The following is a 6148-nucleotide window of genomic DNA, read 5'->3' as shown; positions in this document are numbered from 1 at the left end:
GATTTGTTGGAGCATTTTTAAAGATATAATTTGCAAAGTTGATAAAGGAACAACGATGGTTGCACCAAAGCAGCCTGGTTGGAAAGTCAAAGCATATAGGATAGGACATAATGAACATTTATGGATTAATGATTTGCAAACAGACAGAAAACAGCCAGTAGGAATAAATGCCCTGTTCTCATGTTGAAAAGCTATGGGGTGCCACAAGGATGACTACTTGCATCTCAACTATCCACAATACATAAATAGTGTTTTGAAGAAGGGGACCAAATGTAATGTTTCTGATTTTTCTGATGAGACAAAGCTAAATGGAAATACATGTTGTAAGGAAGGTTTAAAGTGGCTTTGGAAGTATTTGAACAGGCCTAATGAATGAGCAATCCCAAGACAAATGGCCTTTAATGGAAAAATCTGAGGTCATCCACTTTGATAGGAGAAATAGATATGCAGAGTATTTTTTTAAATGGTACAAATTAAAAAATGTAGATGTATAAAGGGACCTGATTAGATTATCTACAGTGTGGAAACAGGCCCTTCGGCCCATCCAGTCCATACTGACCATCCAAGGAGTAATCCACCCAGACCCATTTCCCTCTGACTAATGTACCTAACACTATGGGCAATTTAGCCTGGCCAACTCACCTGACCTGCACATCTTTAGATGGTGGGAGGAAACCGGAGCATCCAGAGGAAACCCATTCAGACATGGGGAGAATGTGCAAACTCCACACAGACAGTCACCTGAAGCTGGAATTGAACCTGGGACCTTGAGGCAGCAGGGCTAACCACTGAGCCACCATGCCACTCATAGGGCCTAGGGGTTCTCGTCATAAAGTCACTAAAGGCTAACTTACAAGTGCAGCAAACTATTAGGATGGCTAGGTAAATGCCACACTTTATTGCAAGTTGCTATGAATACAGGAATAATGAAGTCTCACTTCAATTGTATCGGAGTTTGTTTAAACTGCTCCTGGAGGATTGTGCACAGCATTGGTCTTCTTTCACAGGAAAGAGATGATCATCATAGAAGGAATGGAGCAAAGTTTCACCAGAATTGTTCCCAGGGCGGGGGAAACTTCCTAGTAAGCCAATGGGACTGTATCCTGTAAGTTTCAAAGAAAGACAAATGAGTTCATTGAAACTTACAAAATACTTAAAGGGGTAGAGAAGGCAAATGCAAGTAAGATGTTTCCTTTGGTTGAAGAGTCTAGAACTAGGGAGCACATTTTAAAATAAGGGTATCTCTATTAAGTCCGAGATGAGGAGAACATTTTCTTACTCAGAAGGTTGTGAACCTTCAGAATTCTCTATCATGGAGGACTGTGGATGGAGGTGATAGGTCAGAGAGGAGGGTGGGGGGAGGTAGCAAAGAGTACAATAGGTGAATGGGGGTGGGGATGGTGGTGATAGGTCAGAGAGGAGGGTTACAGCCAGGGTAGACTAGTTTCATTCAAAAATCTAAATTTAACTTTCCTTATGTTTCTTGATTGTGTCTGTAAGTACTCCCACCCTTTCTGACTAAAAACCTAGAAACCTTTTTAAAAGTCATTTCATCCCTTGTTCATGGGTACTTTACACATACCCACAAGGAGCTGATTCCCAACTTAGTGGCTATAGATGCATAACATTTGGTCAGTCTGTTCTGACAGCTAAGGATCCACTTCACCAAGGGATATCAGCACCTCCTCATCTAGGCTGTGCAGAAGGTATAAATGAAGACAAGGCAGCATTGCCCATGATGTTATACCTTCGTATTTCTTCCAGTTGAATCAATACCAGCACCTTATCTTTAAAGAGTGCATTTAATGTAATTAAACTCCCAACTAGCATTTTTAAACAGTGACTCACATCAGGAGACACATGAGATAACCAAAAACTTTCCAAAAGAGGTAGACTTCAAGGATTACATTGAAGAAGAAAATCGAGAAAGATTTTGTGTAATGGAGTGATTTTCAGAGCTGGTCCAGACACCTGAAAACAATGGTGAATTTGTGAATTTCCAAAAGGCCAATATTAGGGGGACATAGATATCTTGAAAGATTTTGGGACTGGAGGAAATTAAAATGAGGCGCAAGTATAAGTGCTCTAAACAGTGTTCATGACCTTATGTTCACTTCATACCCCTACCTACTTCAGCTTCCAACCTTTCCTGAGTGGTATATTAAAATCTGCCCCTGATGCTGGAGCATGTCCACGCTAAAATTCATCACTAGTAGATATAACTTACCATGCGACCCCTCCAGAACATTGTACAACATAGCTCAAGCTGAACAGCTTGGGGAGACTCTATGTCACTGAAAGGCTTTTCACTTTTCCTCATGCTGTCAGTCTAAGTTTTGTGAGTGCAACAACAACATTCAGCCCATAAGTTCGATTGCAGTTTTAGTGTGAACTGTTGTACTTGTACGGAATATTTTCTGCTGAAAAGCTCTTTGTTTCAATTTGGCAATGCTGTGTGATGGTGCAGCACATGGAAATCCTGGATCATTCCCAATCTAGGTTGAGATCCTGGTTAACTTTGATCACTGTGGGCCTGCAGCATTCTTTGATGTAGTTCCACTTCTCAGGGGTTATGAAAATTAATTACTTAATGCTCATACACCTGTGGGAGACAAACTGGAGGCTTATGGAAAGTGACAGCTTTCAAAAAAAAAGTTACCAATGTCTCAGTTTTCATTGCAGCACAAAGAGAAGTCACCCAGTGTCTGAACCATAGGATCATTACAACAAAGCATCATTAGATCATGTAAAGGCACATGAAAGACGGGCAGTAAAGATATAAGGGCATCCGAACATTTCTATGAAAGATTGAATACTTTGATTTATGAATCCAATTTGGCATGTTTACATGGTACCAACGTTTCTTTAGAGTTCTCTGGGATACTCAGTGATTGAGCCAGGAGCTCTTGGCCAGGTAATAGTTATTTGATTGGCCATTGATGGCAAGGTGTGGCTCTGGGTTCCACCTTTCCTGCTAAAGTAGGACTGTCTCCTGCATTCGACTCAAACCCAGGCTTCTGCCAACTCAAAAAGGTACCAGGCTATCATGGGAAAGAGACAGGTAATTCCATTTCATAAAGCCCCATAAACCCTGGTAATTATATACCAGTAAGCCTTACTTTGGTCGTGGATAAAGGGTTAGAAAAGGTTATAAGAGATAGGATTTATAATCATCTTGCTAAGCATAAGTTGACTAGGGATGGTCAACACGGTTTCGTGAACATAGAACATAGAACATAGACGGATACAGCGCAGTACAGGCCCTTCGGCCCTCGATGTTGCGCCGACCGAATCCTACCTAACCTATACTAGCCCAATAACTTCCAAATGCCTATCCAATGCCCGCTTAAATGACCATAAAGAAGGAGAGTTCACCACTGATACGGGCAGGGCATTCCATGAACTCACAACCCGCTGTGTGAAGAATCTACCCCTAACATCTGTCCTATACCTACCACCCCTTAATTTAAAGCTATGTCCCCTAGTAACACCTGACTCCATTAGCGGTAAAAGGTTCTTAGTATCTACCCTATCTAAACCCCTAATCATCTTATACACTTCTATCAGATCTCCCCTAAACCTTCTCTTCTCCAATGAGAACAGCCCCAAGTGCCTCAGCCTTTCCTCATAAGATTTTCCTACCATTCCAGGCAACATCCTGGTAAACCTCCTCTGCACTCGTTCTAAAGCTTCCACATCCTTCCTATAGTATGGCGACCAAAACTGCACACAATACTCCAGATGAGGCCTCACCAGAGTCTTATACAACTGCAACATGACCTCAGGACTCCGGAACTCAATTCCTCTGCCAATAAAGCCCAGTACACCATATGCCTTCCTCACAGCACTATTTACCTGGGTGGCAACTTTCAGAGATCTGTGTACATGGACACCAAGATCCCTCTGCTCATCCACACTACCAAGTAGCCTACCATTAGCCCAGTAATCCATCATCTTGTTATTCCTACCAAAGTGAACGACTTCGCACTTAGCTACATTGAATTCCATTTGCCACATTTCCGCCCAGCTCTGCAACTTATCTATATCCCGCTGTAACCTACCACTTCCTTCCTCACTATCCACAACTCCACCGACTTTTGTGTCATCCGCAAACTTGCTTACCCAGCTTTCAAGTCCTTCCTCTAGATCATTTATAAAGATAACAAAAAGCAATGGTCCCAAAACAGATCCTTGTGGTACACCGCTAGTAACTGTGCTCCAAGATGAACATAATCCATCAACTACTACCCTCTGTCTCCTTCCAGCCAGCCAATTCCTAATCCAAACCTCTAATGTATCCTCAATGCCATACCTCCGTAGTTTTAGCATTAGCCTACCATGGGGAACCTTATCGAACGCCTTACTAAAATCCATATACACAACATCTACTGCTTTACCCTCGTCCACTTCCTTAGTCACCTTCTCAAAGAACTCAATAAGGTTTGTGAGGCACGACCTGCCCTTCACAAAACCATGCTGGCTATCCCTGATCACGTTATTCCTACCCAGATGTTCATAAATCTTATCCCTTACCATTCTCTCTAAGACTTTGCCCACCACTGAAGTCAGACTCACTGGCCTATAGTTACTAGGGCTATCCCTACTCCCTTTCTTGAACAATGGGACCACATTCGCTATCCTCCAGTCCTCTGGTACTATTCCCGTTGACAATGACGACATAAAAATCCAGGCCAATGGCTCTGCTATCTCCTCCCTAGCTTCCCATAGGATCCTGGGGTAAATGCCATCAGGCCCAGGAGACTTATCTATATTCATCCTTTCCAATATTCCCAAAATCTCTTCCCTGCATATTTCCAGGGCATCCATTCTAATTATTTGTGATTCCATATTCACATCAGCAACAGTGTCCTGTTCCTGAGTGAATACTGATGAAAAGTACTGATTTAATGTCTCTCCAATCTCCTCCGCCTCCACACACAACTTCCCACTACTATCCTTGACTGGACCGATACCTACCCTAGTCATCCTTTTATTCTTGACATACCTATAGAAAGCCTTTGGGTTTTCCCTAATCCTACCAGCTAAAGACTTTTCATGTCCCCTTCTCGCTTCTCTTAGCTCCCTCTTTAGCTCCTTCCTGGCTACCTTATAACTCTCAATCGCCCCAACTGAACCTTCACGCCTCATCTTTACATATACCGCCTTCTTCCCTTTCACAAGGGACTCCAATTCCTTACTAAACCACGGCTGCCTCACAAGGCCCTTTACACCATGCCTGACTGGTACATACCTATCGAGGACACGCAGTAGCTGCTCCTTGAACAATCCCCACATCTCATTAGTGTTCTTCTCTTGAAGCCTGTTTTTCCAATCCACACATCCTAAGTCATGCCTCACTGCATCATAATTTCCCTGCCCTCGACCGGGAATCGAACCCGGGCCTCCCGCGTGGCAGGCGAGAATTCTACCACTGAACCACCAATGCAACTCCACTGAACCACCAATGTGAAGGGTAGGTCATGCCTCACAAACCTTATTGAGTTCTTTGAGAAGGTGACCAAGCAGGTGGATGAGGGTAAAACATTGATGTGATATATATGGGTTTCAGTAAGGCGTTTGATAAAGTTCTCCATGGTAGGCTACTGTACAAATTACACAGGCTTGGAATGGAGAGTGATTTAGTGGTTTGGATCAGAAATTGGCAACTGAAAGAAGACAGAGGGGGTGGTTGATCGGAAATGTTCATCCTGGAATTCAGTTGCTAGTGGTGTACTGCAAGGATCTGTTTAGGATCCACTGCTGTTTGCCATTTTTACAAACAACCTGGATGAGGGCATAGAAGAATGAGTTAATGAATTTGTAGATGACAGTAAGGTCGGTACAGTTGTAGATAGTACAGAAGGATGTTATAGGTTACAGAGGGACATAGTTAAGCTGCAGAGCTGAGTTGAGAGGTTGCAAATGGATTTTAATGCAGGAAAGTGTGAGGTGATTCACTTTGGAAGAAGTAACAGGAATACAGAGTACTGGGCAAATGATAAGATTCTTGATAGTGTAGATGAGCAGAGAGATCTCGGTGTCCATGTACATAGATCTCTCATAGTTGCTACCCAGGTTGAATGGGCTTTTAAGAAGGCAGACTGTGTGTTAGCTTTTATTAGTAGAGGGATTGAGTTTCTGAGCCATG

The 6148-nt window shown here is 42.9% G+C and overlaps 1 non-coding gene across 1 annotated transcript; it reads right to left on the bottom strand.

Moving 5' to 3' along the window:
• Nucleotides 1–5374: 5374 nt before the first annotated feature.
• On the bottom strand, nt 5375–5446 carry trnag-gcc (transfer RNA glycine (anticodon GCC)). Its single transcript has one exon. It is a non-coding gene; the product is annotated as a tRNA-Gly (tRNA).
• Nucleotides 5447–6148: the final 702 nt, after the last annotated feature.

This window comes from Hemiscyllium ocellatum, chromosome 9, assembly GCF_020745735.1.
Source record: "Hemiscyllium ocellatum isolate sHemOce1 chromosome 9, sHemOce1.pat.X.cur, whole genome shotgun sequence".
NCBI classification, from domain to species: Eukaryota; Metazoa; Chordata; class Chondrichthyes; order Orectolobiformes; family Hemiscylliidae; genus Hemiscyllium; species Hemiscyllium ocellatum.
This window is presented reverse-complemented; position numbering and strand designations above follow the sequence as displayed.